The following is a 27,057-nucleotide window of genomic DNA, read 5'->3' as shown; positions in this document are numbered from 1 at the left end:
TCATCAGTGACCACTTCGATTTTGACAGTGGCAGTGTGTTGCTATGGAGAATACTGATCAGTATAATTTGTCAGACACATCACTTAATTTACATAGTGATAACGCAATGAAAATGAAAGTTGATAACTGCATAATATTTGTGAGTGAAAAGTTGGAAAAGCATAAAATATTCCTCCGCAATTAGTAGTATATTACACGCATTCCAGGTGTCATTACGTGGTACAGCCATTTCCCGAAATACCATGGATCGACCCTAGGCCACAAACCATCGTTCAAGAAAGATTTGAACAATACTGCTGGAAAACGCATATCCAAGAATACATTATAGAAAACTATGCGCCTCAACCTGTGGATCCACTGTCTATATTCTACGAATAAGCTACCAGATCTCCCAATAACTGACTCACTCAGAGAGAATACAAAAGAGTTTCTACCAGCCTACAGCTTCTTCCAATCCATCAAGCCCCAATACTACTCGTAAGAAACACGCCTAGATCTAGACGGCTACGTTTCGGGGAAGCAGTAACAATCATCCGCAACAAGTACAGGACATTAGAACAATGCCAATATTTGCAAAAACCTCGTCTACACGTCGTCTTTGTAGGAAGAACTCTTAGCCTCAGTCACTACCGCGTAAGTAATGGGTTAGACTGAACAGATTACGAACTTGTGGCTGAAGATGCACGTATTCTCTTCATGAGTGGGGCTTTATGCAGGAGCTTTTGTGTCACTGTGGGGTGCCCCAACGGAGTACCAGCCGTGCTTTGAGCGGGCGCGCGCTTCGAGCACATCAAGGGAAATGGAATGGCGTTCCAGAAGTTACACAGCATTTCGGAACTAGACTCGCCAGCTAAATACCAACCTATGAATATTTCAAAAGTTTGTTTACTCTTTCTTGTAGTTTATTTACTCTTTCTTCACTCTGTACACTATGCTCCTGACTTGTAAACTTTTATGTTTATTTTTTAAATCTGACATGTCAAAATATTCATTTCATATTTACATGTGTTTCGCCATTTTTTTGTCATGTGTTATACGATAATGGATTTGTTCATAAATAACTTGTCTGCTACACTCCGGACACGATAATGGAATTGTTTATTGATAAATTGTCTGATACCAGTCAGGACTTCCTTTTATTTACACTTTATGCAATGCGTTTCGAGAATTTATGCCCATTTTCAAGTGCGTTTTTCTCTGTGTACTGTTCCATTGTTTCGTAGTGTTTTTGAAGTGTGACGTTCTGCATTGTTCTGTTTACTTGGCTGCAGTATATATATATATATATATATATATATATATATATATATATATATATATATATATATATATATGCAATTCTTTTAGTTGATTTTCGATCTTTATATAGAGCTGGTGGCGAAATTTGGAAGAACTTTGTACACCTATTTTTTACCCATTTTGCATCTGTATCGATATTTCTATGTCAATTTGTAGTGTTGTTATAAAAATGTTGGATCTGTCATGGAAATTTTTTGGAGTTTTGAGGCCAGAGGAGCTTAAGAGCAGTATTTATGGGCCTCGGATGCTGCATTTGGTGATGCTATTACCATGGTTTTTGGCCCTATAAAAATATAGCTCCGACGCCAAGAAGATCTGTAGCAGGGCGAGGTCAACAGTATGCCATGACTGCATCGCCGTCATGTTAACACCAATGCAAATTACGCCACCAGTACCACCAGCCTTCCACTAAATTGTTTATATTTGGCACTCTGTAAATGGACTAGGTATTTATGAAATTTGGTTGATTTTAATAATAATCTTGGTGCTGCTAAAAACTCTGTCTTAACACCCGTGATTATCCAAATCAGAAACCTGGACAGGAATCCTGTCCTAGTGGATTTAGTTCCGAGTGTCCTAATTTATTATGGAAAGACTTATTAGGCAGCTGTAAAAATCGTTGTGATTGCTTTCTGATGTGTGGAGTTATAGTGTCTAAATTCAGTTTTATAGTTTGAGAAATACTCCACCTCCAGTGCAATTTTAAATCAATCTGCAGTTATTTCCTTAAATAATTTGCCTTTGGTTTTTGTGATTCACTTAATTAATACTTATTGATGAGAATATTTACTGTTCCTCATATATACTTGTGTAGTTTTGTTAATAAGAATCGTCATTCAAACCATGAAAATTTAAGGGCTCTCATGTACTAGACTAGTTAGTTAATGAAGCAAAGCAAAGTCACTTTCAGAGCCAGTGTAGTGAGATTTGCATTCTGTTTAATTGCTTCAAACCAAGCTTAAGAAAGAAATGTTTACTGTGTTGGCTATTCTAATTAAAGTTGGTTAATGCATAGGCATAGAGACCCTGTACTAAGCAATGATGTTACAGATTGTGATCATTACAGACACCCTAATTTAAATCAGAAACTTTTCATGCTCTTCCCTGTTTAGTATTGCTACTAGTTTCATGTGTTAGTCCTATTTAGTATGGGTCCTACACACTTGAGTTATGTTCTAGAATGAGTTGCATGAGTGATTTTTTAGTCTCCTTTGTAGACAGATTACACTTCCCCAGTACTCATCTTCAATCTACCACGTTATTTACACACCACTGAGCCCATGTGACCATTTCATATCCGTACAAAGTGTTACACTCAGGTATTTTTATGAACTGACCGAATCAAACTGTGACTCATCGATATTATAGTTATAAGATACTGCGTTTTTTCATTTTGTAAAGTTCACAATTTTACATTTCTGAACATTTAAAGGAAGTTACGAATCTTTGCACCACTTTGAAACCTTACCAATATCTGACAGAATATTTATGCAGCTTGTTTCAGACAGTACTTCATTATAGATAAAGTATATACGTAAAAAGTACGAGGTTTTTCGAAAAGTCATTGATATACAACATGAACAGCATGGGTATCAACACACTTCCATGGTGTACACCCAAATTTGCTTATGTAGCTGACAAGGACTATCCAAGAAAGCACACGGCGTTCAAATGTTCAAATGTGTGTGAAATCTTATGGGACTCAACTGCTAAGGTCATCAGTCCCTAAGCTTACACACTACTTAACCTAAATTATCCTAAGGACAAACACACACACCCATGCCCGAGGGAGGACTCGAACCTCCGCCGGGACTAGCCGCACAGTCCATGACTGCAGCGCCTTAGTCCGCTCGGCTAATCCCGCGCGGCGCACACGGCGTCCTCCCTACCAAAACGCCCTCAATCCAGTCACAAAGTACGCTTGATATGCCGTGTGATTGTACTTTTGACGATAAGCTTAGGTGTGGCGCTGAGGCAAACGATTTCCGAAATTAAGAAATACTACATCTACCTGACTGCCTGGATCCAAAGCTTTCAATACATCATGAGAGAAAAGTGTGACTTGGGTTCCACATGATCGCTGTTACCCGAATCCATGCTGGTTGGCATGGAGGAGATCATTCTATTCGAGATACCTCATTATATTTGAGCTCAGAATCTGTTCTAAGATTCTACAACAAATCGATTTCAAGGATACTAGAAGGTAGTTTTGTGTGGGTCAGTTCTACTACCCTTCTTGTAAACGGGTGTGACTTTCCAACTACACGGCACGGTTTTTTGTTCCAGGAATCTACAAAAGATTATAGTAGCAAGAGGGGCTAACTCAGCCGCAAATTCAGTATAGAATCTGATAGGGATTCCAGTGGCCCCTGGAGCTTTGATCAATTTTAACGATTTCAACTGTTTCTCAACACCACTGACACTGATACTTATTTCACTCGTCTTTTCAGTGGTACGAGAATTATATTGGGGCGGTTTTCCTGTGCTTTCGTTTGTAAAGGAGAATTTGAAAACAAGGTTAACCATTTCAGCTTTTGCTTTACTACCCTCAATTTCAGTTCCTGTCTCATTCGTTAGGGAATGTACACCAACTAATACTAACAGCCTTTACATACCATCTGAATTTCTTTGGGTCTGCGAAAGATTATTTGTCAATATCCTGCTACGGTAAGTCACTGAAGGCATCATACACTGCTCTCTTGACAGCCAAACACCTTTCATTCAGCATCTCTCTATCTACTGTCCTATCCTTTGTTTCACACCTATTACGCAGTAGTTTCTGTTTCTTTAGAAGTTTCTTTGCAGTGTCTGTACAACTCACATTATGGACTGTTCTACTGGGTACATTTCAATGCAGTGCACGGTCAGCTATTCTTCTAAAATTGAAACATAGTTCCTTTGCTTGCTCCTGTATATCTTTCTGCTTGTTTTAGTGGTCCTTTGTACTTTGGTAATCATTTTTGCCACAACTGCGTCACGGTCTCTGACACCAGTTTCATTGTGGACATCCTCAAAGAGGCCAAGTCTGTTTGTTGCCATTAGATTCAATATATTTCCATGATGAGTGGGGTTCCGAATTGACTCTCGATCTAAACGAACTATCTCTTGATTTATACTCTAGAGGAAGGTAAAGTTTTGCCCTTCAGAAAGTGTGTGAATGTTATTACCTTTGACTAAACGATTAAATACGAGGGTTGGAACTTAAATAGCGGCAACTATTTATTCACAACCGATACAAAAGAGTTACATGTTTGTACGTGTTACTGTCGTTCAAAGTAGTCACCAGCGTTGTGTAGAGCCCGTTGCCAGCGATGTGGAAGGCGTAGTATACCGTTAGCAGAGCCTGTTCTGTTGATGGTGCGAATGGAGCGGTCTAAAGTTATGGTGATTCTCGTGTGCGACTGTGATGGTGTTATCTAATGCATTACGTTCCTCCATGGCAGACCGTCAATGCACAGTATTACTGTTCCTTTTTGGAGCATCACGTGCGACCAGCTTTGCGAAAGAAGCGGCGACACTTTCTGCGCAACCCACCCATCATTTTGCACGACAATGCGCGGGCGCATACATCGCAAGCTGTGGCTGCTCTGTTCGGTCGATGGCACTGGGAAGTACTGTACCATCCATCATATTCCCCGGACTTCAGTCCTTGTGTGACTTTGATTTGATTCCGAAGATGAAGGAATCACTTGGTGGCATTCGCTTCAGAACTGTTCCGGAGATTCGACAGGCAGTAGACAGCTCCATCCGCAGCATCTACAGAGCAGGCTCAGCTAACGGCATACTACGCCTTGCACATCGCTGGCAACGGGCTCTACACAACGCTGGTGACTACTTTGAAGGACAGTGACAGGTACAAACATGTAACTCTTTTGTATCGGTTGTGAATAAATACACTCCTGGAAATTGAAATAAGAACACCGTGAATTCATTGTCCCAGGAAGGGGAAACTTTATTGACACATTCCTGGGGTCAGATACATCACATGATCACACTGACAGAACCACAGGCACATAGACACAGGCAACAGAGCATGCACAATGTCGGCACTAGTACAGTGTATATCCACCTTTCGCAGCAATGCAGGCTGCTATTCTCCCATGGAGACGATCGTAGAGATGCTGGATGTAGTCCTGTGGAACGGCTTGCCATGCCATTTCCACCTGGCGCCTCAGTTGGACCAGCGTTCGTGCTGGACGTGCAGACCGCGTGAGACGACGCTTCATCCAGTCCCAAACATGCTCAATGGGGGACAGATCCGGAGATCTTGCTGGCCAGGGTAGTTGATTTACACCTTCTAGAGCACGTTGGGTGGCACGGGATACATGCGGACGTGCATTGTCCTGTTGGAACAGCAATTTCCCTTGCCGGTCTAGGAATGGTAGAACGATGGGTTCGATGACGGTTTGGATGTACCGTGCACTATTCAGTGTCCCCTCGACGATCACCAGTGGTGTACGGCCAGTGTAGGAGATCGCTCCCCACACCATGATGCCGGGTGTTGGCCCTGTGTGCCTCGGTCGTATGCAGTCCTGATTGTGGCGCTCACCTGCACGGCGCCAAACACGCATACGACCATCATTGGCACCAAGGCAGAAGCGACTCTCATCGCTGAAGACGACACGTCTCCATTCGTCCCTCCATTCACGCCTGTCGCGACACCACTGGAGGCGGGCTGCACGATGTTGGGGCGTGAGCGGAAGACGGCCTAACGGTGTGCGGGACCGTAGCCCAGCTTCATGGAGACGGTTGCGAATGGTCCTCGCCGATACCCCAGGAGCAACAGTGTCCCTAATTTGCTGGGAAGTGGCGGTGCGGTCCCCTACGGCACTGCGTAGGATCCTACGGTCTTGGCGTGCATCCGTGCGTCGCTGCGGTCCGGTCCCAGGTCGACGGGCCCGTGCACCTTCCGCCGACCACTGGCGACAACATCGATGTACTGTGGAGACCTCACGCCCCACGTCTTGAGCAATTCGGCGGTACGTCCACCCGGCCTCCCGCATGCCCACTATACGGCCTCGCTCAAAGTCCGTCAACTGCACATACGGTTCACGTCCACGCTGTCGCGGCATGCTACCAGTGTTAAAGACTGCGATGGAGCTCCGTATGCCACGGCAAACTGGCTGACACTGACGGCGGCGGTGCACAAATGCTGCGCAGCTAGCGCCATTCGACGGCCAACACCGCGGTTCCTGGTGTGTCCGCTGTGCCGTGCGTGTGATCATTGCTTGTACAGCCCTCTCGCAGTGTCCGGAGGAAGTATGGTGGGTCTGACACACCGGTGTCAATGTGTTCTTTTTTCCATTTCCAGGAGTGTAGTTGCCGCTATTTAAGTTCCAACCCTCGTATTTGAGACTAACAATGGATGAGACTATGAAATGACACCACCACTTGAGCTCTGTTTTAACTAAAAATTAATTTGCTGGATGCAGGCCACTAAGAGCCAGGATGGGGCCTGTGGCGAGATGTGTGACTGGGCCCCATCTGCAAATATAGCAGTTCAAATCTGTTGTTATTTTAAAGAAGGTTTGGCGTGATTAAAACATAAATTCAGTTCGGGGAATATTGGACATGCACGAAGATACGCGTTCGAATGAAATGCGGAATAAATATAACTTCTTATTAAAAACTAAACGTATATTCACAAATTCAATTAGTCCGTGCACAGTGCCATTGTGTTCCAAACAGCCGCGCGTGAACATGTAGTTTTTCAGGAGGTCATATCTCGGGTTCTACTGACCACAGAGGTAAGGAGTCAACAGTTTTAGGTAGTTCTTGGTCTAGCGAGTATTTGTATACCTATCCGAAGTACTAGGATATACTGTAGCTACCCTGCAGTACAAGACCAACATTTCAACATTACACGCTTTCTCCAGTCCAGGCAAATTGAGCTAATCGACTAGTTCATCTGCATTAGGTATGTTTTAGTGTAGACCGTAGGCGGCTTACAAAAGCAGCTGTGGACGACTCCTGAGAAAACCTCGAAAAACAACGATTTTTTGGGAACGGGAAGTGCCACATCTACATCTACGTGATTACTCTGCTGTTCACAATTAAGTGCCAGGTAGAGGGTTCAGTGAACCACTTTCTAGCGGTCTCTGCCGTTCCACTCTCGAACGTCGCGCGAGAAATCGAGCACTTAATTTTTTCAGAGCGATCCCTGATTTCTCTTATTTTATCGTGATGATCATTTCTCCCTATGTAGATGGCTGCCAACAGAATGTTTTCGCAATCTGAGGAGAAAACTGGTGATTGAAATTTCATGAGAAGATCTCGTCGTAACGAAAAACGCCTTTGTTTTAATGATTGCCAGTCCACTTCACGTATCATGTCTGTGCCACTATCTCCCCTATTTCGCGATAATACAAAATGAGTCGCCCTTGTTTGAACTTTTTCAATTTCATCCGTCAGTCCTACCTGGTATGCATCCCACACCGCACGGCAATAATCAAGAATAGGGCGGACAAGTGTAGTGTAAACAGTCTCTTTAGTAGATCTGTTGCGCCTTCTAAGTGCTCTGCCAATGAATCGCAGTCAATGGTTTAATCTACCCACAACATTATCGATGTGATCGTTCCAATTTAGGTTATTTGTAATTGTAATCCGTAAGTATTTAATTGAATTTACAGCCTTCAGATTTGTATGACTTATAGCGAAATCGAAAATTAGCGGATTTCTTTTAGTATTCATGTGAATAACTTCACACTTTTCTTTATTCAGGGTCAATTGCCACATTTCGCACCACACAGATATCTTATCCAAATCATTTTGCAATTCGTTTTGGTCATCTGATGACTTTACAAGACGGTAAATGACAGCATCATCTTGAAATAATCTAAGAGGATGTCTCCAATTGTGAGGATGGCCTCTTCGATAATTTCTGTTGATGGCAGATCGTCGATTTGTACGGTACGTTCTTAAGATGATATTATCGTTGATCTTAGAAACTTTTTTCGATGTAATTATCCGTTACCAGATCCAAGTGAGTACGCAGTAAAATACGAGGGTGGTTTGAGAAGATCTCGGAACGGCATAAAAAAAAGTACTTCCATCACTGAAATTTTTTTTATTTTTCCATGTAGTCTCCTTGTAGATTGATGCACTTGGTCCAACGATGTTCCGAAGCCTTGCTCCCATCTCGAAAATGAGTTTCCTCAATGCCTGCAAAATAGTAGTCAACTTTGGCTATCAATGCTTCGTCTGACGTGAATTTTCGTCCACCAAGAAAAATTTTCAGTTTTGTAAAGATATGGAAGTCTGACGGAACCATATCAGGTGACCAATGCGGGTGTGGCAACGATTAATACCTTAGTTCGTGTAATTTTGCCGTGGCGACGGCACATGTGTGCGGACGCGCATAGTCTTGATGAAAGATGGCTTTCTTCCTTGCTGAACCTGACCTTTTCTCCCGTATCTTTTGTGGCAATTTGTCCAGGAGGTCAGCATAGTGTTCTCCAGTAATTGTTTGCCCAGTGAGGAGATAATCCACAAACAGAATCCCCTTTGCATCCCAGAACACTGATGCCATGACCTTTCCCACCGAAGGAATTTTCTTTGCTTTCTTTGGTGGTGGAGAATCAGCATGTTTCCACTGCTTTGACTGTTGTTTTGTCTCTGGGGTATAGTAGTGCACTCAAGGTTCATCTGTGGCCACAAACTGGTGCAAAAAATGTTATTCGTTTTTCCTAAAACGGGCCAAACGTAGTTCTGATATGTCTATTATCACGCGTTTTTGATCCAACGTTAAGAGTCTCGGCACACATCTTGCAGATAATTTTTTTATTTCTAATTCTTCAGTTAAAACGTGATATACCCTTTCAGATGACATCTGGCAAGCGTGAGCAACTTCACGCACTTCCAATCGGCGATCCTTCTTGACCATTTTGTTCACTTTTGCAATGATTTCTGGAGTGGTGATACATCTTGGCCGACCACTGCGCAGATCATCATCTAAGCTCTCCCACCCAAATTTAAATTCATCTGTCCACTTGGCAACAGTTGAATATGAAGGTGCAGAGTCTCCAGTGTATTCTGGAAATCGGCATGAATGTCCTTTGCTTTCATACCTTTCTTTACGAAGTACTGAATCACTCCTCGAAGCTCTCGATTTTTTCCGTCTTCGCAAATCACTATGTGGGAACAACAAAAGAGCCATGTCACCGCCACAGCTCTCTTCCAAGAGCACTGAAATGGAACGTTTTTACAGGCAACAGTCCAATAAATATCACACGAACAACTCGTTGCGCTAGCACTGACCTCTCGTCGTGATTCCGAGAACTTTTCAAACCACCCTCGTATGCTCGTAATATCCAGTCTGAGGCGTAAATGTAGACATAACTGACGTTGTGACACATAGCAAAGGTTCTAAGGTCAGTGCAAGAGTTCTGAGGTCACCAAACTATGTTTTTAGTCAGCATTTGTTCAGAAGTAATACCTTATGGTGCTCTCTCTCTCTCTCTCTCTATAATGGGTACTTCATGCCTACACAAATGTGCCCAAAGTAGCGCTGCGTTAACAAAAGTGGACTAGATAAGGTCCTAACATACCTCAAAAGAACTTAAAATGACTGGCAAAAATTATGTAAAACCGGAAAGACAGCAAAATAGTAAAATATTTCTAATAACATTTTTACTCTTTATGGCGCATATAATAAAGATCGATGAACAAAGTACTGAGAAAAACGTAAAGCTAATGATTTTATATTAACCTTACATTATGTGGACTTATTTGTTGTTTATATTTGTCAAAGTATATAAATATGTCGAAGTGTATAAACTGTAAAACTTTACTGACCTATAGGGATCGTTTTATATAAGCTGCATACACTGCTGTCGCAGGGAAAAGAAGGGAACCAGCGAAAAATGCTTCTATTGGAGCACAAAAAAGGCGACTATGTCCTCTTTTAAAAGAAACTGATAGATAAAAGTGGGAAACCAACTGCCTCAGTCGTCATTACATCTTCCTCACGAAACTTTTTGGTACTAAAAGAGAATGGAAGAGAGACAGCGATGGTGGAAGAGAAAGGCGACAGTGCCAGTGGGAGAGGAGGAGAGACAGTGATGGTGGCAGAGAGAAAATGTCAGTGAAAGAGAGAGAGGATGAAGACAATGGCAGTGGTAGCCAAAGATAAATGAGATACTGATGGTCAGTGAGACAAAGTGCGCGCAAAAGAGAAAGATAGAAGAAGACGGAGGGAAGGAGAGAGAGGAGACAGTGTGACTCTACTCCGCAATAACGCCCGCCCGTATTCTACTAGACTGACACTAAACGCTACCGAAGAGTTGGATTAGGAAGTCATTCCACACTCACCATATTCACATGACACTGTGCACTCAGATTTTTACCTTTTATGCTCTCTATTTGATCTTCAAGGAACTTCCTTTCTGGATGAAAATGCGATCTGAACATGGTTCGACGAGTTTCTCGCCTCAGAACCATGTGATGAATCTAAAAATTACCCCAGCGTTGGCGGACTGTTATAAATAGTGAATGAGAATTGATGATTGAAATCTCCGTTGTATTTATTAAACTTACGGAAAAAACGCAACGAACGTATGCACAAATCCGATAGTTAGTCACTATGCGTCACAGAATATAATCTACGAAATTTGTTTACTTAGTTTCGAATATAAAAGTACGTAACATGATGGTCGAAGTAGAGAAGATATAAAATGTAGACTGGCAATGGCAAGGAAAGTGTTTCTGAAGAAGAGAAATTTGTTAACATCGAGTATAGATTTAAGTGTCAGGAAGTCGTTTCCGAAAGTATTTGTATGGAGTGTAGCCACGTATGGAAGTGAAACATGGACAATAAATAGTTTGGACAAGAAGAGAATAGAAGCTTTCGAAATGTGGTGCTACAGAAAAATGCTGAAGATTAGATGGGTAAATCACATAACTAATGAGGAGGTACTGAATAGAATTGGGGAGAAGAGGAGTTTGGGCACAACTTGACTAGAAGAAGGGACCGGTTGGTAGGACATGTTCTGAGGCATCAAGGGATCACAAATTTAGCATTGGAGGGCAGCGTGGAGGGTAAAAATCGTAGAGGGAGACCAAGAGATGAATACACTAAGCAGATTCAGAAGGATGTAGGTTGCAGTAGGTACTGGGAGATGAAGAAACTTGCACAGTATAGGGTAGCACGAAGAGCTGCATCAAACCAGTCTCAGAACTGAAGACCACAACAACAGCAACATTGTTTTTCTACGAAAGTGGGGAAAGACTGGCTTTCTAATTACAGAATTGACACAGAATTAAATTTGCTACCTCTAGTAAGCAGTCTTTTTTCCGTGCGCAGCTTCTGCATTCTCATTTCTGATTTTTACACACATTTTCAATCTGAATTAGAGTAGACTGCGGTGACTCGGTTTAAATAACATTTATACATATATTTTCAGTTTTCATTGCATTTAATTATAACAGTTTCGTAGAAAGAGAGCAGCTGGAAGCACACCTGCGTGATGCGCCTTTGCTGAGATCGTGCTCCAGATTTCACACTCGTTTCGCAGTGCAGTCCTGCCAGCACTTATTTTACAATATACAGTTAGTAGCCTTTATCCCAGTGCAAGTTCAATATGACGCACTAATCCACACTGCTGTAATAAGAAACGTGTTTAATTTCGTGCCCTCTATTATTTTAGAAAAGTAGTAATAGCTGTTATGATCCACTTTGTACAATTATATGGTATATTACAATCAACATTGGAATGTAGAAAAGCAAAAAAAATAGTCGTAATCCATATCTCTTGTTTTCGACTGCAGCTTTGTAAGAACTAACACGCATAACGTGTGATTTATGAATGAATGTGCAAAGGTTAAATAGACCGAGAAAGAATACTAGCGCTATGACGCTTTTATGGAGTAGGAGACTTAAAGAATAGTAATAAATTTTTCTGAAAACTAGTGACGGTGGCAGTTATCAAGAACCCAAAGCCACTACAGCTAGGGAATGGATGATAGCTGAACCATGACTCAGTTTTCTTCCTCGCCGTGTAAGTCATGACAAACAGGTTGTAACCTCCCCACAAAATTTAATAAATAATAATAATATTATGATTCTATTTTTTGTGTAACCTCAGAACAAAATTGGTTCCCATTTATAACCTCCCTACAGAAATTCATTCACATTTAACCTCCACACAAAATTTGTTTCCCATTTAATGTACCCACAAAATTCTTTTCTCATTTAATGTAAGCTCGAAACAGAAAAATTCCTAAACCTCGTAATAAAAAATAAATTCAGTAACCTGGTAAATTTTGGACGACAGCAGTGCTCCGTCATGGCCCTGTAAGATCATTCTGAATAAAAAGCAAAAATTCTTACCTCAATAAAGTCGCCAACTATCTGCTCTTACAATAACTTTTTCCGGCACAGCTCTGTGCAATGCTGCCCGCTAGATTTGTCATTTATGAAAGGAAGCAACTGATTTTTCTTTTGCAACAATCGGAATGATCATGGATTGGAGAAATTAGTAAATTCTTTAAATTGAAATGAATGCTTGTTGGAAATTACTTTATATGACAAAGATCATCATTAGGACATTTTTAAAAGATTTGCATGGGAGTTCACATAACATTACTAGATATGCGCGAGGCTGCTTTTTACCTTACACAATAATACTCAGGCTCCGGCATCGCTGCACCGCGACCGGTCCAGCCAACATGATACACTATACCAGACCAGAGCAGACTCCAGACCAGACACAGACTAGCAACAACTTACTGCTACAGCTACACAGTTACTACTGAGTCAACACTGCTCTCTGGTCAGCGATTCTCTTATACCTTGCATATCGCAGGCAGCGCATGAGCAATACATCGAAATTACATCTGCTCGGACCTCTTACATAACCCTCCACTGGGGAGGGAAAAATTTGGCAGCGATGGTGAGTCAATTGGACTTTCCTTGAGCAACAAATTTTTCTTAATTAACTAAGTTTACAGTCACAGAGTATATACATATATATATAAGTGCAGAACATGAAATGAAATAGAGTGCACATGCACTGAGTACAGAACATATCAAGAAATTACAAAATGTATATGCAATGAGTACAAAACATATTAACAAATGACATAAAGTGCATACGCACTGTAGTACAGAACATATATAGCAATGACAAAATGTATATGCAATGAGTACAAAACATATTAACAAATGACATAAAGTGCATACGCACTGTAGTACAGAACATATCAAGCAATGACAAAATGTATACGCAATGAATACAAATCATATTAACAAATGACATAAAGTGCACATGCACTGTAATATTTTTTTACCATTTTACAAGAACTAGGATAGGAAAGGGAAGGATTGCATCTTGGTTGTAGCACAGTAGGTTGCACGTAGCTGCACTGAAAGTCCATATCTTTCTACAGAAGTGCAACACCAAGTGAGACAATCTGAAGTTCTCTTCCCTGAAGTGTTAATCAGTGTAGCCAAGACACTGAAATGCCGTATTAATATTCAATGTTATCATTTTGGTAGTACATTTGGTACACCAAACAGTGGGACCATAATAACATCTCCATCGTTCAAGGTGGTGGACAGCATGATGTGTCAACACCACACTCCTGCAGGATTGATACTTTTTCACCAACGTAGAATTAGTGCAAATTCCAAATATAGTGCTCCATGATCATGAGGATGGACAGGACAAACGGATATTGCATTTAGGTCAGAAGGTGAAGGACATTAAGTCTTATACTAGTCATCATAGAGAATTACACTAGTCTAACTACCGATTTGAGTAATTGTTGGCACTCATTGCCTAGTTACTAAACACTTCTGTACTATGTATGGAGTATTACAGAACAGTATTCATATTTATGCATTGTTCAGAAGTCATCACTCAAAGCAAGAGTTAATTAACAGCATACCATTTACATAATTCATCTAGTTATAGTAATCATTGGCACTCATTCGACAGTTACATACCATTTTTATGCATAATTCAGAAGTCATCATTCAAAAAAGAGTTAATTAATGGCATAGCATTAACATAATTCATCTAGTTACAGTACTCATTGGCACTCATTGGCCAGTTACAAAGTATACATATAGTTTTATAAAACATTATTCAGAATTATTCAAAAGTCACCATTCAAAATGAGAGTTAATTGTTGGCATAGCATTTATAGAGTATAACAAAAATATTATTTACAGAAATTATTGGCATAGTATTTATGCATTATTGCAAAACATCATTCAGTATTACTCAGAACTCATCATTCAAGTGACATAGGACATATTTAAAATGCGACACACTATAACTATTATTCAAGGTCTGTGGTTAGAAAACATCATTCAGCATTACTCAGAACTCATCATTTCAGTGACATAAGACATATTTAAAATGTAACACACTGTAACTATTATTCAAGGTCTATTTTTTTTGTGCTAGCAATGCATTGCATTGGGATCGATAATTAATTACTGAGGGATGAAAATATTTGCTTTTGACTTATTGCTGCAAATAAGGATTAGTAACGTCATTCGTCATGAGTCAGTTGTAGCAAGGTTATGAAACAAGTAGAGTATTGGTGATCACATTCATGAATGACACACACAAATGTGTAAAAAAAATGCAAGTCTAGAACAGGTTTAATGACTAACTGCTTATAGCACATTAATTTCATGAATAGCTTCTCCTGGAAAAATACAAAATGGATTATTCAGCTGAAAGAAGAATCGCATATTATGCTGAAAAGTAGTGAACTTCGAATTAACAGGTAATGAAGTGTGTACTCAATATGTATGTACTCTAGCTGTCCTTTCCAAAACATTCAGTCATTATACCATGTGACATAAGACATACCGTCAAAACGAACTGCAACAAATACTTAAATAACTACATAGCATCTCTTAACTAATATATAAACTTCATCATTATACTCACCTGCAAAGAAAAACTTAAAAGTGGTCCATTAAGTGCCCATATAAAATTCATCACTATCATCACCTGCAAAGAAAAACTTCATTATTCATATTAGCATATTCTTCATATAACTATCCATCATCATTCATTATCATCTGCAAAAAAGACACTTCATTATTCATTATTCATATTACCATTTACTTCATATAACTATTCATAGTATAGAGTTTCTTATTTCTAGCATATTTCATCACTAAAACTAAGATGTGTAGTTCTGTCTGACAGCCTGCATCAATCGCCTCGTATTCTGAAAGAAAAAATTAGTTAAGACTGCTATCATACGATGTGTATAGTATATTCTTGTTAGTGTTTGTTAATTCTGATCCATTTACTCTTCGTGACGAGGTATTGCATCCTCTTTCGTTCATTCCGAAGGTGAAATTCCCATTTCATAGTAATCCACTGTGGTTTGTTTAATTTATTTCTTTTACACGTTATTGCTTTCTGAAAATGATGAATAAGGATTAATATCTTGCATTTAAATCATATACCCACTAAATAAAAACTGGTTTCTAGTGATATAATTAAGCGTACAGCATAGCATGACAGAAAACGTATTATGTCAAAAACATAGACAGTGTTCAGGTGCAAAAATGTACACAGAGTATCATAATGTAGTAGCAAAAAAAAAAAAAAGAAAATGTAAAATAGTCACGATGTTGAGATATCATAAGGCAAAATGTCAAAGTCAACTGGTGTTTGTTATATCTTAAAGATTTCGTAGTGCATACAAACAAAACAGGAAAACAATCATACATACATAAAAAATGGAAAATGTGCACGGTCTGATACATAACAACAAGAAATGACTTTCTTTGTGTTCAGCTTGTATGTTGTGTAGTTGATAGAGGCGAGAGTTGAAGACTTTAATGGAGAAAGAATTTGATAAAATTAATATGTCGCTAGCTAGAATTGCATAATTGGTCATAAAATATGTAAGTTTATCTGGAAAAATGTGCACGGTCTGATGTGTAACGACAAGAAAAGCGACTTGCTAACCTTACCTTGCCGGCCACTTGCCAAGAAAAAATATGATAATCATTAGTAAGTAGTCACATAAATATAATTGCTTAAGTGGTCATAAAATATGTAAGTTTATCTGGAAAAATGTGCACGATCTGATGTGTAACGAAAAGAAAAGCGACCTGCTAACCTTACCTTGTCGGGCACTTGCCAAGAAAAAATATGATAATCATCAGTAAGTAGTCACATAAATATAACTGCATCATTGTTCATATAAAAATCAGGAAATGGCATTACAGTGTGATAAATCATATAGTATGTTCATTCAATAAAGGGTTTAATATTGGAGACATGGTGATTGCCTTTGCTTTTTCTGGTTCTCAAAGTTTCGACGTGTACTACATTGGGGTGAGGAATGCTGCGAATTCGATATGGACCTGCGTATAGAAACTCAAATTTACTGTATCTATTCTTTCCTCCGTTGGATAGATAGTGTGTACGTACTAATGTCTTCTGTCCAATGAGAAAGTCACGGCGTATACAAACCTGTTTTTGCTGTCTTCTCTGGCGCTCTGCGGCACATTTGATGTTGTTCAGCGCAATGTCAATTATTTCATGGTGTCGTAGACGACAAGATGTAGGAAAGTATACTAATTCTTTAATTTTGTTAGGTGGTTCAACATTTTTCAGTATAACAGTCGGAGATAGCATAGTAGATTCATTTGGTATGGAATTAATTACATCCTGGAATGAGAGTATGTGTGTTTCCCAATCAATATGTCTTTTATGGCAGTATATTCTACACAGTTTGCCAATTTCTTTCATTAGTCGTTCACAAGGGTTCGAAGAAGCGTGATACTTGGATATATAAATCGGAGAAATGTTTCTTGTTCGTAACATACGTGTCCATATAGCCGATCGAAACTGTGATCCATTGTCGGAAATTACTTTCAATACATGAAATAGAAAACGTTTTACAAATGCTTTCGAAACAGATTTAGCAGTAGCTTTGCGTAACGGAGTGAAGTTAACAAATTCGAAGTGAGTTCAACAGCGACAAAGATGTAGCAAAAACCTCTATTAGTTCTGGGAATCGGACCAAAAATATCTACAGCGGCCATGTGTCTCAATTTAACAGGTACAATGGGATGTAATGGAGGAATATGTGAAGTCGTATCTGACTTAGCTTTCTGGCAGATTTTACATGACGCTAAAACTCGTCGAATACGTTTCTCCATATTGGCAAAATAACAGTTCTGTCTCAGTATAAGAAAACATTTTCTGGCTCCGTAATGAGCGTAACTTAAATGAGTATACCAAATTAATTTGTTAACAAGCTCGTCAGGAATGCATAGTAACCAGTTGTTGCTGTCAGGGTGAGAGCGGCGAAACAGAATATTATTGCGTACAGTGTAATGGTTTCTGATGGTAACATTATTCCTATCTTGCCAAAGGTGTTTAATTTCTTTCCATACGTTGTATTTACTCTGCTCTTGTGCTATATCTCGTGATGATGACGAAATGAAATTTTCAAATGCAACTTCTTGAACATACATGACGCTGAAATTTGCTTTGCAGAAGTTGGTTGCGATGTCTTGCTGATTGTTGCTGAGAGAACGGGATAGTGCGTCTGCTACAATATTTTGTGTACCGGGAATGTGAACAATTGTAAAATTAAATTCCTGTAAATAAAGTTTCCATCTGCTTAACCTGTCGTGTGTAAATTTTGCGGAAAGTAAAAACTGTATAGTTCTATGATCTGTGTAAACGGTAGTGTGTCTTCCATAAAGAAAATGCCTAAATCTCGTAAATGCCCATACAACACATTATGTTTCAAGTTCTGTAACAGAATAATTGCGTTCAGCAGGTGACAGAATGCGACTCGCAAAGGCGATGTTTTTAATTACTGTAGAACCATCTTCTTCAATTTCCTGAAAAACGTGTACGCCTAAAGCGGTGTTAGAACTGTCGGTGGCAATGGAAAAATTTCTAGTAAGATCAGGATGTGATAAAAGTGGTGCATTCAACAAAGCTTGTTTCAGATTAGCAAATTCAGACTATTGGTTTTTCATGTAAAAGTGTGTATCAGATGTCGTCAAAAGTAATAACATTTTCGTGAACAAGATTCTCTGTGTCAAAAGTATTGCTTGCGTTGCTGGAAGATTCATTCTGCAGTGTATCTAGTCAAATTCTATCTGGCGTGCTATTGTTTGCGGGAGGATGCTGTGGCATTTCGACTATTTGTACTGTTCTGTTATTTCGTCCTGACGTATTACGTTCGGGATGATATCTACTGTCTGGTTCATTCATGATAATCTGTTGTTGCAGATGATTCTGCTGCTTGTAACACCAACTGTTACGCTGAAAATTGTGCTCATTACTTTTACGTCTGTCATAATAATCATTGCTATACGGTGCGTTGCGATAGGAATTGAAATGGTGTGTTTTCTGTACGTAGTTATTTCCTTGTTGCTGTGCGTTACTATTTGGTGGAGCCGACGCTATACGTGTAGGCGGCGAAACATTAAAGCTTGGTTGACCTTGCAGACTGCATTGTTGGTTAGGTATGCTAACCGGTTGGTTTTGTTGCTGTTGTTGGGAAAACCTCTATTGTTACCAAAATGTGTTTGCGACTGCTGAAAATTTTGTACCTACTGATGATTAAAATTTTGTTTGTTATTAAAATTCTCGTGGTTGTCATTTCGCGAGTGTCTAATGAAAATTGTCACTTTCGGTAAAACTTGTCACATCAGGTTTTCTTTACTCATTTCTAATCCTAGATAGTCGATAGTTGAAGAGCTGTTTTGATAGATATAAAGGATAGTTGAAGAGAAGGCAGCAGTGCAGAAAACTAAAGATGAAATAGCAGTACTACGACTCGGGGCCCTGTGCACGCTATGGCACATATTCATCGAAGCGTAATGAATCCCCTGAGGTATATTACGCGCTGCAAATAAATTTTAGTTTCTGCATTACAGGCAATACCGGTGAAAATTCAAAAGCAAATTGTTTTATACAGTCCAAAGCTAGTTTCTGCATTACAGGCCAAGCTGGTGAAAATACAAAAGCAAATTGTCGTATCCAGTCGGAAGGGTGTATTTGTGTTCTGTCATTTCTAAATAACTTAAATTTCCTAACGGATAGAAAGTGCTTATAATTAAAATTTTCGTCTCTGAGTGTCTGAGTAGGTTCAGGATTGCATGAGACTCTATTTGTCTGTCTCTGTTCGGATTCCTAGTCACGTAGTCTCTGTAAATTACCTAAGCTACACTGGCTGTGTGAGTGTGACAAATGTTCAGAATGTGGCGTATGCTGTGATGTGTTAAAGGCTGAAATATTTTTCATCTCTGTCACTTCTTGCTGTAAAGTTGACAATTTTCTACGTAATGTATTATTGGACGAACCTATATCATGGATTGTCTGCTGTAAATTTTGGAATTCGGGTGTTTGATTAAGCGAAACAGGTGACGTGTCGTCTGATTTGGTGTCATTATTATTTTCGATAACATCAACACGACTGGCCAATTCATCAGATTTTTCAGTCAGTGCTTTTACCTGATCATCGTTTTTAGTATCACAAGCATTAATTTGTTTTTGTATTTTATGTGTGGTTTTGTTCAGTTTCTTAACGTCTGCTTTGATGGCATCGGGATCCTGTATTAGTTCCAACTTTTCAAGTCTGTTGGTCATTGTCTGAAAGTCTAATGTGTGTGTGTGTCTGTTTTTGTTTTAAGATCGGAGATTTCATCATGCAATTCGGTGTTCAACTGTTTGATTTCGTCCGATACTGTAGCAATATTGTTGTCTACGTATGTTTTTGCTTTCGTAAACAATTTACGCTTATCTTCCTGTCTCTGTGCAGTAATTGTTTCCATGATATGTTGCTTTACTTTATTCTGTTCCTGTATAAATTTACTGTAACGCGTTTCACTGTTTTGTAGGTGGTGGTTAAAACGTTCGTCAATTTGGCTGTTCTGTTGGTCAAATTTCGCGTCTACTTTCGCATCCAGTGTGCGTGAAAGTTCTGCTGACATTAATTTAAACTCGTCGCGTAACTGTGTTGCGTTTTCAGAACATTGTTTAGCGTCTGCACTACTTTCATCTGTAAGTAATTTCGTTGTGGCTACTTGTGTATTACTTAGTTCTTGTGCAACAGATCTCATTTCTTCATTACTGTTCCTAGCACAAGCCTTAATTTCCTCACATAATTGTTCTTTAGTGTCATAACGTTGCACGGTAACGGCTGTAATCTGTTCACTAAGTTGTTTGTTCTGTTCATTAAGGTTGTCGTGTTTTTCATTCGACTGTTTGAAACTTTCATTAAATTGTTTGCACGATTCAGTAAGTTGTTTATAGTTGTTGTCTAGTTTTTCATTAAGCTGTTTGTACGATTCTTTAATTTGTAGCAATACTGCCATAACTTGATCCCAGCCAATATTACCTACTCTATTCTCTGTGCTATTTGATGACATATCTGTATTTGTCACGTTTTGTGTATCTATTTGGTCATTCTGTAATTCTTGAAAAGGTTTGCCAATTGAATGTACACTGTTGGTCACTACACTGGAATCAAACAAACTTGACGTGTTTTGTGAATATTGTTCACTTTCGTTAGAAACAATTATCTGTTCACTGCATAAAACTTGCAAATTAGGCGTGTCAAACTGGACAGCGTTCATTGTAACGGAACGTGCCTCGTCATCAATCGTTACATTTACTGTGGACATAATTGCATTTGTTTGCTCATCATTAGGATCAAAATCAATATTAGTGATCGGCACGCACTGATTATCTATAATTAGGGAATTATCACTATTAGACTGAGTGTCGCTAGTATTATCTGTCAAATTATTCGAGTCGGCTATTTCACTCATTGCACATCGCGATGTACTGTTAACAGTTTTTCGCGGCATTTTTCACAAATCAAAATTAAGCAGAAAAATGAAACAAAGACAAAGCAAAAATGAAACAAATACAATTACAACAAAGAGCAATAAATTGCCGATGATCTGTGAAAGAAAGGGTGACAAATTAGTAAATGCGTTGCGCCAGATGCAAACTACATTTTAGTAAATAAGAGCAGATATATGACTACTTCTCAGAGATTCATAAAGAAATACGATCCTGGCCGGTTGTCGCCAAGTGTAACCTCCCTCACAAAGATTTTAAATAAATAATATGAATATGATTCTAATTTAGTGTAACGTCCCAATAAAAAAATAAATTCAGTAACCTGGTAATAAAACAATGTAACTAACCTCTCAATTAAATTATCGCTCACTTATGACTTTTCAATAATTCCCTGTGAATTTAACCTGGTAAATTTTGGACGACAGCAGTGCTGCGTCATGGCCCTGTAAGATCATTCTGAATAAAAAGCAAAAATTCTTACCTCAATAAAGTCGCCAACTATCTGCTCTTACAATAACTTTTTCAGGCACAGCTCTGTGCAATGCTGCCCGATAGATTTTTCATTTATGAAAGGAAGCAACTAATTTTTCTTTTGCAACAATCGGAATGATCATGGATTGGAGAAATTAGTAAATTCTTTAAATTAAAATGAATGCTTGTTGGAAATTACTTTATATGACAAAGATTATCATTAGGACATTTTTAAAAGATTTACATGGGAGTTCACATAACATTACTAGATATGCGCGAGGCTGCTTTTTACCTTATACAAATCGGACCTCTTACAAGTTTCGTCTTCAGATGCTACTCAGTAATGAATTATTGTAAAATGTAAGTAAGCTCCAATTAATTTTATTTTTTAAATCGGTTTAATTTACTTTCAATTCACTTTACAAAACAAAAGGCTAAATATTATACACATTTGCACATTGACGAAATGTCTGGTACCAGTAACGTTGTGATATGGCGTTCCGTCCCTGCTCGTTCCCTGGCGTGCCCACGCACTTCAGTAATCAGGCATCAACACGCTCGCATGTAAACGTCAGTGGGTCATCCAACGATCTTGCCTGTAACATTGTCGATGATGCTTTGCGAGCCATTCGTTTAACAAATGTTTTACTCATAACATCAAGGTCTAGATGTCCTGGAAAATTATACTGAGTTGCCAAGGTCCCCGAAACTGTCAGACGTTGTTGATGCATAGTTGATCTGAGACACGAGCCAGAGAGCCGAATTAACTTTCTGCTTCAGTGGCAGTCATAGGAAGGGTGCAAAACACGCGCAAAGCTCCATTTACGTTCATAAATAAGCTTGAATATTTAAGCTCGTGCATCTTATTCTTGAGATCTAATGGTTCCAAAGCAATGTGCTCAAGGTTTTAAATTTGAATTGCTTTCAGATATTTAATTTCTCGTTTACATCTGTTGTGACATCATAGCGGTGCTCACTGATAGGTAACTGGCGCCCCTCAGCGACTTCATATTCAATCACGTTCTAGATTTACCATAACGCCTGTCATTTACCCAAAATCTTCGCAGCTTCACTGATAGGTAATTGGCGCCCCTCAACGACATCATATTCAATCACGTTCTAGTTTTGCCTTAACGCCCGTCACTTATCCAAAATCTTCGCAGCTTCGTATCAGGTTTGTATGTGTGACAACGGCATTTCTTAGATCGTATACATGACGTTATTTGAAGCGTACTCGCGCTCAACTGGCTGCGAGAAAGCAGCATTATCGCTGACGCTCTCTCTATTCCTTGAACTAAGAGAGCTTTGGTGCGATGTTAACTATTGTGAAAAGATATAGCCTAGCTTCTGATCTTAATGAGTATAGACGAATGTATTGCGGCTTAAGAGAGAAGGCATTGTTGCGAGACCACCATCTTTAATTGAAGGGCATTTTCTGATTTTGTGCGAGTATAATAAGACAATAAACCAATTTCTCGACAGCACAAACAAGGTGTGTATTGATTAAATTATTCTCCATTTTATGGTTTCACATTTTCAAATATTTGTACATGCCTACGACACATTTGTTTGGACTGTGGAAACTCGAACCGTCAAACTCTATACGGTCATTAATTTAAAGACTTTTAAACAAATCCACTTCGACGGACAAGCTTTCATAGAACGGAGAATTGGACCGTAGTTAACGTAGACTAAGATTCCTACAGATTCAGCACGCAGTTCGACGACCGGCAGGGACATCGAGGACAGCTTACAGACAGCGTGCAGCAGCAGATCTCCAGTCTACCATGCACAATCCACTGAATTTAAACGTCGTCTAGTGAGATCGGATTGGTTGTTTACTCATTTTAAAGACCTAAACTCTTTTCTTAGAGAGACTGAATACTAAAGAACTAATTCCTTGAATCAGTAATAATAATAATAATAATAACAATAATAAAATCAAAGCAGTAAATAAATTAATAATGATGATGATGATGATGATGATCATAAAAGCAGTTCATCGAATTAATTTTTGTCTCTGAAAGGAAATTTTCGACACAGATCTCCATACAGTAAGTGGGTTTAGGGTGACATAATGACTCCTGTTGCGTCGGCGCGGTTCTTTCCGTCCCTTTACGACGGACCTGCACCTACCTGTGAACATTGTCTCAGCATATCATCAGTGAAACCTACTGTACTTCGATGTGAACCAGGCTGCAATTTAAGTCACTAATCTACGTTTCGGGAAAAATTTTCATACAAATGAAAGGTTGGAAATTTTGTCCTCAATTAATAAATTCTGAAACTTAGGTGAACAATTATCACTGCCAAGCCCGTGCTAGTCTTAACACAGTCACTCATAATCCCTTTCACCCTCGTTAACAAGTTTATGGTGTTGCATTTCCCGATAACGTAAGAGCTACAAAAATACTGCTTGTTTTTGATTGGTAATGTTCGCCAAATATTAAGTCTGTCGGTACCAAATGCAGTCACAGTTTTTAGCCACTGACCTGCTCAATACGCCACGCGGAGTTTGTCTTTTCTCTTCACATAATTCACTTAAAAATTCCGAAATTTCTACATGCCCATCAGAATAATTATGCCGTCACTTTACCACACTTTTGGTGTATGAAACACTGCTAGATCCGGCAACTTATCGTTTCCATCAGAACTACTACTACAAACGTCCGATCTGTTTCATGGCTAGGCTTCGACCCTTCTAGAATACTCTTATGTCTTCTCTACCAGCAGAGAAAGGCGCACGGATAATATTGCTTTACCATTTGTCAGTTTACTCAACAGCCAATAGCAAAACAACATTCTCCCGCGTCAGTCCGCGCTTTTCATCAATAACCAATCGCAAAATAGTAAACCTAACGTCTGCAATTTTTACCGACGTAATTATCTAATATGCTGAAGTTTTGATTATGCATAAAGTTATTTACTACTGTTATTTATACCTGAATTAACTTTCCCTTTACCATAAACTTACGTTACAAATCTATGCTACAAAAATCCCCATTGTCCATATCCATACTTCTTCGAAATGTTCCCACACTAAATCCCACTACATAACTCGTTAAACAGTTATCTTCATATTAACCTTAAACCAAACTCGCGGATCATTCATACTGCTAAAACACATTTATAACATTTTACATACACAAAAAGACATAATAACACTTCATGAAAATACTTGAACAGTTTATGAAAAACATTCCATTACTTTAGTGCCCTCTAGTTGGCACAATCGAAACTAAAATCACAGTCCCCCTATCCAATATTGTCCTCAATCGGCTGATACATAAACTACGTGCGCATACAGTCTCGCGTCACCATCTGCCACTATCCAGCTCTGAGACATATCTCCCACTTAACCGCCTCCAAGGCAGAATCGTTATACGGCGCTACGCTTCACTGCCATGGATAATTACATTTCAGTAAAATTATAACAATTTACCTTTCACATGAGAGAGAGTTACAATGTATCTTGAATAAATCTTGTAAATTCACATCTGTTACTTCACTCCTCGTTTCATCATGAAATGATTTCCTGTCCTTATTGCGCACCTCCGGAAGTTCAGGATAGATATTAATTACACTGGCAACAACTTTAGATCAGGAGAATGGTGTCCCAATTTTCGCGGAGATATTGTAAGTCATTTACTAATCTCTCAAAGTGTCTTACTTCGACATCAATTGTAGTATTTCGATGTTGTAGCAATTTTCTTCTGTAGTCATTTGGTACCAACAACTTCAGCTAAATTGATGCCATGATCAAACATTTGACTGTCTCACACTATCAAAATACCCTTTACCACACAACGTGTTTCAGGTAACAAATTCAACTTATTTATTTGTTTACACGTCACGTTCCGTAGGACCAAATGGAGGAGCAAAACTCCATGGTCATGGAACATGTCAGTACATGAAATTACAACATAAAAGTAATAACAGATAAAAATAAAATGTTTATGAGCCCGAAAAAAGTCAATCTATAAGTTTAAGTAAACGCAATCAACAATACAAAAAGAATCAGCTTAATTTTTCAAGGAACTTCTAGACAGAATAGAAGTGACCCATGAGAAACTCTTCAGTTTCGATTTGAAAGCGCGTGGATTACTGCTAAGATATTTGAATTTGAGCGATAGCTTTTGACAACGGATGCAGCAGCATACTGCACACCTTTCTGCACAAGAGTTAAGGAAGTCCGATTCAAATGCGGGTTTGATTTCTGCCGAGTATTAACTGAGTGAAAGCTGCTTATACTTGGGAATAAGCTAATATTGTTAACAAGAAATGACAGTAAGGAATATATATATTGAGAGGCCAGTGTCAAAATACCCAGACTAGTGAACAGGGGTCGACGAGAGGTTTGTGAACTTACACCATGTATTGCCCGAACCACACGTTTCTGAGCCAAAATTTTCCTTTTAGAATGGGAAGAGTTACCCCAAAATATAATACCATACAACATAAGCGAATGAAAATAAGCGAAGTACACTAATTTTCGTGTCGAGCGATCACTCACTTCAGATACCATTCGAATAGTGAAAATGACAGCATTAAGTCTGAACAAGATCCTGAACGTGGGCTTTCCACGACAGTTCACTATCTGTCTGAACACCTAGAAATTTGAACTGTCCAGTTTCACTAATCACATTCCCATTCCGTGAAATTAAAACGTCAGGTTTTGTTGAATTGTGTGTTAGACACTGTAAAAACTGAGTCTTACTGTGATTTAGCGTGAACTTAGGTCCTGAACTGCACTATTTGAAACTGGGCCAATGTTGCACACAACATGCTTTGCTACCAAGCTCGTGTCATCAGCAAATAGAAATATTTTAGAGTTACTCGTAATGGAAATGAAGTCCCATGCTTCTTTACAGAGCGTAGGGGAACGATCCGGGAGACCCGCACCGCCTTACTAGGCAAGGTCCTAATGGAGGTGGTTTGCCGTTGCCTTCCTCCGACCGTAATGTGGATGAATGATGATGATGAAGACGACACAACAACACCCAGTCATCTCGAGGCAGGAAAAATCCCTGTCCCCGCCGGGAATCGAACCCGGGACTCCTTGCTTGGAAAGCGAGAACGCTACCGCGAGACCACGAGGGGCGGACTTACTCGTGATACTAGAGGGCATATCATCTATATAAATAAGAAACAGGAGTGGCTCAACAATGATCCCTGGGGCACCCCTCCCCCCCCCCCCCCCACCCCAACTTCACTGTACCCCACTCAGACCCTACATAATAGCCATTCTCAACATTGTGAGTAATGACTTTTTGCTGTTTGTTGCTAAAGGAAGAGGTGAATCAACTGCCAGCTACTCCCCGTATACTTACTGAGAGTTTCAACAACAATGGTAATCTTATCCAAGAGAGCTGAAACTGCTATTGCAGCGTCAACCAGAGCACTAAAACGGATATCAGACATGGGATATAAAGAGCTTCCAGCACACTGTTTCAGAATTTCCCATCGTTGT

Source organism: Schistocerca serialis, chromosome 1 (assembly GCF_023864345.2).
Source record: "Schistocerca serialis cubense isolate TAMUIC-IGC-003099 chromosome 1, iqSchSeri2.2, whole genome shotgun sequence".
NCBI classification, from domain to species: Eukaryota; Metazoa; Arthropoda; class Insecta; order Orthoptera; family Acrididae; genus Schistocerca; species Schistocerca serialis.
This window is presented reverse-complemented; position numbering follows the sequence as displayed.